Source organism: Pinus tabuliformis, chromosome 6 (assembly GCF_031772625.1).
Source record: "Pinus tabuliformis cultivar Carrire ecotype Pingquan chromosome 6, CPIR1, whole genome shotgun sequence".
Classification (NCBI taxonomy): Eukaryota; Viridiplantae; Streptophyta; class Pinopsida; order Pinales; family Pinaceae; genus Pinus; species Pinus tabuliformis.
The window spans coordinates 1,517,469,579-1,517,480,357 of NC_142292.1; the positions used below are offsets into that span (position 1 = coordinate 1,517,469,579).

Below are 10,779 nucleotides of genomic sequence, written 5' to 3' on the forward strand. Positions count from 1 at the left end.
AATAATATGTAATGAAGGTCCTAAATATTTTTTTACAATACTTATATAAAAATAAAAATAAAATTTAAACGATATATCAATTACATTTATATATAAATAACGTGAAACTTAAATAAGTACAGAGTTATTATTGCCCGCCATTATCTATATTTTCTTCAACATTTTAATAAGTAGGAGTAAAAATATATATGTGAATACTTAATTATATAATTTTACCTAATATTAATAAGAAATCAGTAAACAAATATTAATAAAACATTAAAATGGCTATCGATTCAAACAACAAATAACTATGTAAATAAAGTAACTCTATTTTTAATATTTATATTTTTCATTTTTAATTATTTATATGCAATTTTTAGTTCTTTATTGTTTTTACTTAAATTTAGCTATCAATTACTTTTTACATAAAAGATAGATAAAAAAAACAACACAACATATTACAATTAAATTATTAATGTGGAGTTAATATGAACTCATAATCTATGGCCATAATCTATTGTTGAGTTATTATACTATGATTGCCCTAAATTTGACCCATATAATTAGAAAGTAAATGATGGGTATTAAAATCCCCAACCTGTCGAATTGGCGTCTCAATTTTTAAGGGGTATTTCATATTTGCTCATACGCATTTGCAGTTATATTTATGGTCGTATGAATCACCATTCAGTTGCCTTTAATCTCCTATGATGCGCCTGAGGTATTGTGGATCTCTAGCCTTTGGTTATCCAAGATATTTAATTACAATAAAAATGTCAAAGGCTCGAAACTTGGTTGATGTTCCCACCACGTGCATTGTTTTTTTTTTCAAAATTTTATTACTGGACCATTTCTTGATTTATGCATGCCGACCTTGTGCAAGATCCATGCTAATATTATGTGTAACATTTCAATTTTATTGGATGACTCTGTATCGTTCCATGTTGAACTGACTTTAGTAAAGTCAAAGGCTCATCTGTTGATTGATCTTATTGATTGAACTAGATTTAGTGAAGTCTAAGGCTCGTCTGATAATGATCTTGTTTATTTAACAGTAAACCAACTTTACTAAAATTTCTGGTCTACTTTGTTGCTTTGCCTGCAATACAGGGCACAAAGTAGCATTAGAAATAAGTACTGCCACAACATTCACAAAAACCCTGCCTCCATTATTTCTTGATCTGCACTTTTTGTTTGCAAATGTTGTGATTAATTAAAAAAGAGATATTACAAGCCAATCTTTCCAACACTCTCCATCATGAAGTTTTGGGAACCTAGTGAGAAAAATGATTTCCCATCATGGGGAAGATGGTGCAATGGTGGGCAGGCAAAAACTATATTTCACCCTACAACTACCCATGTTGACCACGTCTACGTGTAGTATTTATAAATCAAAGTGTGATTACAATGGATTTCATGTTGGGAAATTGATGAATATCTTCAACCTACTATTATAATCATTGATTGGTTTGATTAGTTTGATTTATATATCTAATCTAAATACTTAATATTAGAAAGCATGTAGAAGGATCTTCTATAGATAAACATTAACACATATAGGAATTTTATAGAAGGAAACAATCTACAAATTATAGAGTAACCAAAACAAACAAATTGCTTGTTTAATTAACCCAGTATTGAACATATCTTTTCCAAGCCATGCTAGGGATGTTAATCCTCAGCCAAACCTTCCCAATTATCTATATAATCTTAAATATATTGAAGAAAAAGATAATGAAACACTAGAAGCACTCAAATGTGAAACAATGCTGCTATAAGCTAAAAAATTAACTCCTTGTTCAACTTTGAAATATTCAGGTATTACAGAAATATCCAATATTTTTGTAAAGGAATCAACCCCTTCCCAATCAAAATATACAATATGTATAGAGTATGTACAAAATATGATTTCTACAAATTACAAGGAAAATATTTTTTATCCAAAATAACAACTTGGATATGCTCAACAAAAAATTATATCAATACATAAAGTCTTTAGTCTAATTATTTATAACCACCTTGATTTGTGGATTATGTTCCATGCTATCTAAATATGGTCTAATTTTTCTCCTCTTAACCTAGATCTACCTGGATCATATGTTGAAACATAGCATGCCTTCAATATATTGTTGTTGAATTTAGGATATAAGCTCAGTGAGGTGTTCCCATTCTTATCCCATTATATAAGCTAAAGTAACCATGTTTTTATAGGTTTCATCCACTTCAGTGTATTTTTGAAAGGTTGGTTCAACTACGAAAAAATATTTGATCTCATAAAATATAAATAAATCATCAAGTAATTTTTCAAGAAGAATTGACCACTCAAATCCCATTTTATTCCAGCAAACTTTGACTTATCTTATGTAGCCCTATTAAGTAATATTCAATATTCTTCCATAGACATCAATTTTCCCAGTGAAATTTTTAAATAAGGAAAGTCTTATTGTTGTAGAGAAAAGGACTTCTTGTTAAACCTATAAAACTGAATCCACATATATTTACATTTTTATTTCATTTTCTCCATCAAGTTCTTCTTATTCATAACCTTTTTGGTTTGTATAATTTAATGAGTCCTATCAACAATATCCATTTCTTCTGATTCCTCCTTTTCTTTCGAATTAAAAAACCTTACAATCATACTAGCCTGATTGGGTTTGTTTCAAAGATCATTATTGATTTCATCTATTTTTCTTTTTGCTCATTCTAGCAATTCCTCTTGTTCAACCATAATTCCAATCGATGTGAGAACATTAGACATTGAAGACATGATCTCCACCCATATTCTTTCTTTATCTTGGCTTAAGCATTGAACATTGTTCCCTTGACCCAAATGTCATTATAACTCTTTTTATAACCTAGAATTCTTTTGAAGTTTAACAACTAAGGAATTATCTTGAGCACTTAAGTTTCTCTTGTACTTCATGTTTCTCTAAAGCTCTCTTCAAATTATCAATTTATTTATTATTTATGCTCAAAGATAACAATGCCTACATTAATTCCTCTTATGAAACATTTCCTTCCAAATTTGTTTGAGATGAGGAACTAACTATATATTTTACATTCTCTCTTTCCTTAAACAACAATTCCACTTGTGATTATCAGTTGTGAATGTGCTTATTCTTCTCCATCATTACCAATAAGATCGATTATTTCTCTTCCTATGTCTCTCCAATTTATTGTGTTTGTGGATGCTCGGTATCTGGCAAATTTAACCTTTTGCGAAGAGCCTGAATGTTTGCATTTATATTTTTTTATCATTTCCTGGGTAGTATTGATATCATTAGGATCTATTCCTAGTTCAATAACTATGTACTCCAATGATTTGATCCTGGTATGCTTAGAAGGAGGGGACATTTTCTCCATTTTTAACTCCTAAATTGTGTTATTTAATGTATTGTACAATTTAGACAAATTAATTGCTAAACCGGTTAAAGTGGAGAAAATCATCTCCCATGTTTGTCTCTAGAGATCAATCTGGTCAATCGGATGGATTTTCTTTGTATTAAAATAAAATATGGAAGTTTTATCATCTTTTGTTGTTCTACCCCTTGGATTTTAGGGTCTAAGAAGGGCAATTGACATTGCCCCTTCTCAGCATCCAAGGCTGAGAGTAGTCTATTTTTTGTAGAAGAACCTTGTTTCCAAAATTGGTTGTAGTCAATTGATTTCAAATCTTCGTTCTTCATTTTAATTTCCATAAATTGAGAAAAAATAGTTTGATTTATAGAAGAAGAAGTTGAAGAAGATTGGCTTGTTATTTTTCCACTTATTGTAGACTACATACATACTCACTTGACAAAACTACTATAGAAGGTGAAGATACATCAAGTGACATATTTTCTAACATTACTTCTTCTCTTTCCCTTAGTTATTTCCTTTTGTATATTGTGAATTATGTTCCTTATGAATCTAAAGTGGAATGTGGAACATATTCAATAACCCTCTTGAGTTCTTTTTCTTTTTGTTGAGGAGAAAATAAAACATTACTTTTTAAAGGTTGCTTTATTTCTTACTATCTTGGTAATTCTTAGAAGGTATCCTCTTCCCATATTTATCTATTTGCATATCTTTCAATGTCTAGTCTTGGTAAATGAATATATGGGGTAGTACCCTATAGAACTCTAATACATGAAATCTTAGCAAATGGATCATAAGGCCAACTTTGTCCCTTTGTAAAATTCATTTGTTGCAAAAACAATTCAACTTATTCATCGGTAGCCCTGGTGTTCATAACAAAAGATCCTATCTCTACCTTGAGCTTGAAAAGAGCCACTTTCTTTTTTGGCAAAAAATGTGTTTGATCTATGTTTAAACTATATCTAATGATTTGTCGACGCGTTTCGAACCAACTAGTGATGAACCACACTAGTTGGTTCGAAACGCGTCGACAAATGAGATTCCATGTGATTTTCGCCGAAGAATATTTCTCTAACTTGATATGGATCACAGAAGCCTAAACTCTACTATATCTAATGAATTCAAGTGAAAAAATAATTGATTGGGAGAAAGACTGGTAAATGATATGGAGGAAGTTCACATCCATACATCCTTATCTCATTAAATATTTTATACAAATATCAATTTCCTAATTTTTTTTGTTCACTAACTTGTAAAGTGTACTTGACATCAGCTAAAATCCTTCGGACTTCACTACTATTAAAGAGACCATAACATACTAATATAAATTGATCCCACGAATTTTGAAAAAGAAAAATCCTTATAATTTTTCCTAACAAAATATGTCCAAAGGAAGACTGACCATAAATTCCCTTGTTTTTCTTACTTTTGAAGTTGTAACTAAGAGAACTTTCTTGACTAATAAAATAATAACAAATACACAAAAATCGATTTATGGTTAAAGGATCTCTCAATTCCAAATTTCATAAATTGTTTATGAATGGTGTCTAAGAGAAAATCATTGAAATTGAAGTACACACAAGGTTTTGTTCCCATAGATAAAGTATATACAAAACCTAATACCACTTCACCTACAACCTCATCATATTCATATCCTAATAAACAACACAACATTTATATGATTTTCTTGGAAATCTATGGGAAGATATTTGAAGGGTAAGTAGGGTTGTGCTAGGAATGTTGGTTCCCTCTAGTAAAAAGGATTCAAATATGAGAGTTCCTTGATGAGGGGTTACTTTCTGGTAAATTTCTAGCAAAATTTCACTAGAAAATGGATTAAGTCAACCAGGAATAACAACCTATAGGGCTTGTAAAATTGATTCATAAGTGATATAAAATGAGGGATTTTCATTTTTGGCAACAATGTCTCTCTTATTGGGTAAATATCTATTTCAACACCACACGACAAATTCAAGAAAATGATGACTTTATGGAAACACAAATTGGGGAATGAAGGATTCCCAAAGGGAAAAATCATCACTATGGTATTGAAACCTTTGTAATGTTGAATTTTTCAATTTATAAAGGTAGAATTCACATTTCATTTCCAAAATCTTAGAATCTCAGTCAGTTAAAGGCATCTCATCAATTTTTACTAAAGCAGAGGAAGGTTGGGCTTTGGATTGGGTTTTACATGTCTGACTCTTTCTCATACTCATAGTTGGAATACATATGAACAAGAATAAGAGAGTGATTAGTAAAATTATCTAGTGATTGGTGAGTTATTGAATTTGTTCTTTGATTTTTTGGACTTCATTACTATGGTTTGTTTCTCTCGATAAAAGAAATGACCCAATGAACAAGCTATACAAAACCTTTGTAGCACCATGCACCACCATTTTCTTTGATTTTTTTGTAATAAAGTGTGTTTGGCGAAAAAATCCTTTAACATGACCCCAAACTGCAGTGGTAATGTCGGGGGGTAGGGAGGTAAGTAATTTTTATGATGGGAGGTCCACTTTTGAAATATCCAACACATAAACCAAAGTTGTTTTATGAATACAACTAATATTGGACCCCACCATGCGATAAACGTCAAACATGTGGGGGGTTTGCTTTTGATCCTCATTCATTGATTTATGCGTGTGTTGAAAAGTATGCAACAAGAAATGCTAAATTTAGAATGTGCTAAAAATAGACCTGCTAAAAATAGCATGTCTAAAAATAGTAGTTTGGCCAGTGAGGTCATTGGCCACATTGGGTGAGAGGTGAAACTACTAAAAATAGAAAGTTCTAAAAATAGCATTTCTGGGTCCCTTCTTATTTATAGCAGTACCTAGTCTATCTATAGGAAGTAAAATTAATTTTGGTGTTAACAGCAATTGGAAATATTAATTAATTAATTCAGTTGAGTTAATTAGTTAAGGAAATTCGAATTTGAAGTCTCTGTGGGCATGCACATGAGTTGTCCCACTGATTGAGGAATTTATCCTTAATTTCCCCCACTGATTGAGGGAATAAGTATGAGTTCTATAATGAGAGAATCAGTTGACTTAGTTTAAACTAGTCAAGTCCAGTTAGATTAATTTAACAAGTTGTTAGATTAAGAAGAAATAGTTTGTTAATGTTTGCATGCATGTGAAAACTATTATTTTCAGTTAACTAAGTATTCTCTCATGGATAACCAGTGCATGTCAGTTCTATTAGAGACCCGGTTGAGATCAGATGTGGGACAGTGTACTATCAGATGCTTGACTATTTCTACTAAGTATTTTTTTCATGATTAAGGAACTAGTGTCCTCAAGGATTGCATAGTTGGACCATAGGTTGACTTGGTATGTTTGGAATGAATTGCGTATGCTTTTTCTATTATTTCCTAAGCAAACTGCGTAAGGAAATAGGGATTGGACCTTAGGTAAAGCCTTTATATATAGGGATTGGTTGGTTCATGAGATAGATCTTCATAGTTCATTGAGAACTGGATAGCTTGAGAGCTGATTCTTTTTTTATTGTGAAGAGGATTTCCACTTGATTGATAATACATGGTTGGGGTTTTATGCTGGTGCTTTCCCTTGGAGATATCTTGTGTTATGTGTGATTATTTCTCTTGATCAGTTATGCATGTTTCTACTTGATGTGCTCATGAATTCAATTATGCTTTCGCTTAATGTTTTGTAGAAGTAGAACAAGTATTATGCTTTAGGACATTGCATATATCGGTTTGTTCTACAAGTGAAATTTCTACATGGTATCGGAGCACAGGTGATCAAGCAAGAACAATATACTAGCAAGAGGAATTCGAAATTTCTTATTCTTGATATAGATCTCAAGTTCTTATCACATCTATTTCATCGATGGCGTTCAATGGTTTGAGGCTTGAGTATGCCCTTAATGGCAGCTCAAACTCTATAGCTTGGAAGGATCACATGGAGGCAGTTTTGGAAGATAATGGTCTTAAAGATTTCATTGATCAAGAAGTCCCTAAGCTTACTGACAAGACTGAGCTGGTGGAATGGGGTAAGTGTGTGGCTAGAGCTAGGAGAATTCTCTTGGAGGCTGTTCAAGATCACATAATCTCAAGCCTCCATGGGAAGGAGTCTCCATTTGCAATGTGGAAAACATTGAAAGATTTATATCAGAATAACAGTGATCAAAGGAAGTTTGCACTGAAGGATAAGCTTCGAAAGATCAAGTGTGAGAAGGGTGACTTGATTTCTACATTCTTGAACAAGCTCACCACCTATATGGATGAGCTTGCAAGCGTAGGAGTCACTACAGCAGATGAGGATATGGTGAGTCTAGCACTCCTTAGCCTTCCTAAGAGCTGGCATAGCTACCAGGACTCAGTGAATGGAAGGGACAAACTACCAGATTGGGAATGACTATGGTCAGATTTGATGCCGGAGGAGATCAGACGAAGCACCAGGGATGGAGCTTCTTCATCAAAACATGATGATGAAGAGAACTTGGCTTTAGCTTCTAAAGCTAAGAAGGGGAAAGGGAAGGCATCCCAATCCAAGTCTTCTCAAGGAGGGAAGAAGTTTGACAAGTCAAAGGTGAAATGCTTTCATTGTCATGAGTTGGGTCATTATGCTAATAATTGCCCAAAGAAGAAATCCAAGAAAGGTTCCTCCAAGGAATATGATGGTGATGCACTAGCTTCACAGTTTGAGATGGATTTCTCGCTTATTGCATGCATGGTTTCATCCAGCATGGGATGTGTTTGGTATTTGGACAGTGGAGCTTCTTTCCACATGTCAGGTGACAAGAATCTTTTCATCACTTTGGAGGAGAAGAATCTCCAGATATGGATCGAGATGGGTGATGACGGGAATTACCATGTCTCGGGTAGAGGTATGGTTATGTTTCAGAGGGAGCATGGTTATCCACTCACTCTTTATAATGTTATGTATGTATCAGGGCTGAAAAAGAATCTTGTGTCTATTGCTATGCTTGAGGATAAAGGCTATGATGTAGTCTTTAGTTTGGGAAATGTTTTTCTAGGGCATATCGGCACTGGACAGACTAAACACATTGGGATTCGAATTAAGAATCTCTACAAGCTACAGGTAGAAGATTGTGCTGCTCTAAGTTCCAAGGCAGAGTGGTGCATGGCCAAGATATTAGCGAGTTATGGCATAGGAGACTGGGCCACTTGAATCATGGGGCCTTGAAGATCATGCAGTAAATTTCTACCGGATTACTGAAGTGCAAGCTAGAGCAGAAAAGCACATGCAAAGGTTGTACTTTGCATAAGTATGCGAAGGCTTCCTTTCATGATCAGGATGGTAGAGCAGTAGCAGTTTTGGATCGAGTTCATTCAGATGTATGTGGTTCCTTCTCTACAGCCTCCACTGCGAATCAAAGGTACTTTGTTATTTTTATAGATGATTTTTCTTGTAGATGTTGGATCTACTTCATGCAAAAGAAGGATCAAACCTTCTTGAAGTTTTGTGAGTTTAAAGCTTTTGTAGAGAAAGAATCAAGGAGGAAGATAAAGGCCTTGTGGAGTGATAACGGTGGAGAGTATGTTTCCCAGCAGTTTAAGGACTTCTATGCTTCAAAAGGAATTAAACAGGAACTCACGGCACCTCATAACCCACAACAGAATGGGGTGGTCGAAAGGAATAAAAGATCTATTGTGGGAGCAGCTCACGTGATGCTGCATGACCAAGGCCTACCACTTCATTTGTGGGTTGAGGCATGCAATACAACAGTGTATCTTCAGAACAGAAGTCCTCATGATATTCTGGGGATGAAGACACCTATAGAGGTTTTTTCAGGGAAGCGGCCTGATGTGAGTCACTTTCGTATCTTTGGATCACCAATTTACTGTCATGTGACCAAAGATGCTCGGAAGAAGCTAGACCCAATAGCTGAGTTGGGGATACTTGTGGGGTACACAGATACACCTCACAACTATTGGGTGTTTCTGCCAGCTAGTCAGAGGAGATTAGTGCGCAAGGATTTGAAGTTCGATGAGCAGTGAGCCATGCGAGAGTCACTTGAGAAGGAGCTCAAGTTGCATGGTGATGATGAGGAACTACTAGTTCCTAAGGAGGAGGAGCTTCTTGATGATGCAAAGCAACCGCATGCAAAGATTCTAGTGGTGGAGATCACCACTACTGGAGAGTCTTTCAGAGAGGGGTGGAAACGCTCTTAGGAAGCTAACAAATTGATGCATGATGTGAGAGAGAATGTGGGGCAGCCATCCTCTCAGCGCAGACAGAGGAGATCTCCTGATAGATACACTGGCTACATGGCCCTGGTTGGGGAGTGTGTAGCGACCAAGCCTTCTTCTTTTGAGGAGGCAGTGCAACAACCAGTTTGGATGGATGCATTGGTAGAGGTGTATAATTCTATCATGAGGAACAGTGTATGGGATGTTGTTCCTAGACCGGGGGACAAGTCAGTGGTTACTTCTCGATGGCTTTATAAGGTAAAGTAGGCAGCTGATGGCAGTATTGAGAAACACAAGGCAAGCTTTGTTGCCCATGGTTTCTCATAGGTTGAGGGGATTGACTATGATGAGAGCTTTGCTCCTGTTGCAAGGTACTCATCGATCAGATCGATTCTAGCACTATCAACACAGATGGGTTGGAAGATCCATCATATGGATGTGAAGACAACTTTCCTCAATGGAGATATTGAGGAAGAGGTATAAATGGAGCAGCCTGAGGGATTTGAGACCTTCGATCATAAGTCGCATGTGTGTTGACTCAAGCGAGCATTGTATGGGCTGAAGCAAGCACCCCGTGCTTGGTATACTAGGATCGACAGCTATTTCACCAGATTGGGCTTCACCAAGAGTGAAGCAGATGCGAACCTATACCACATCATTGTAGATGGTAAGCTTTTGATTATTGTACTTTATGTCGATGATCTTATTTTGACAAGTGATGATCAATTGATCAAGTCTTGCAAGGAGGATCTTGCAAGAGAGTTTGAGATGAAGAACATGGGCCTCATGCACTACTTTTTAGGCATGGAGGTGTCATAGAGAGATGGGGAAGTATTTGTTTGTCAAGGCAAGTATTCCAATGAGATACTAAGGCACTTCCACATGGATATGTGCAAGCCCATGGATACTCCTCTAGTGGTAACTAGAGGAAGGAGGATGCTACTTCAGGTGAGGTAGTAGCTGCTACAGTTTATCAGAAGCTTATGGGTTCACTCATGTATCTAGTGAACACATGACCAGATTTGTGCTTTGCAATGAACCAGTTGAGTCAAGCTATGGTTCAGCCAACAAAGTTATTTTGGATGGTGGCAAAGCATGTGCTGAGATATCTCAGAGGCACTACACAGTATGGATTATGGTACAGGCGGATAGAGGGAGTGAAGCTCTAAGGCTTCACAGATGCACATTGGGCAGGTAGTCCATTAGATAGGAGGAGCACTTCTGGAGGGATCTTCAACCTTGGGTTAGTTGTCGTTTCT

At 35.4% G+C, this 10,779-nt stretch overlaps 1 non-coding gene across 1 annotated transcript; it reads right to left on the reverse strand.

Annotated features, from left to right (window-relative positions):
* Positions 1 to 818: 818 nt before the first annotated feature.
* On the reverse strand, positions 819 to 918 carry LOC149264460 (U6 spliceosomal RNA). Its single transcript, XR_016261287.1, has one exon. It is a non-coding gene; the product is annotated as a U6 spliceosomal RNA (small nuclear RNA).
* Positions 919 to 10,779: the final 9,861 nt, after the last annotated feature.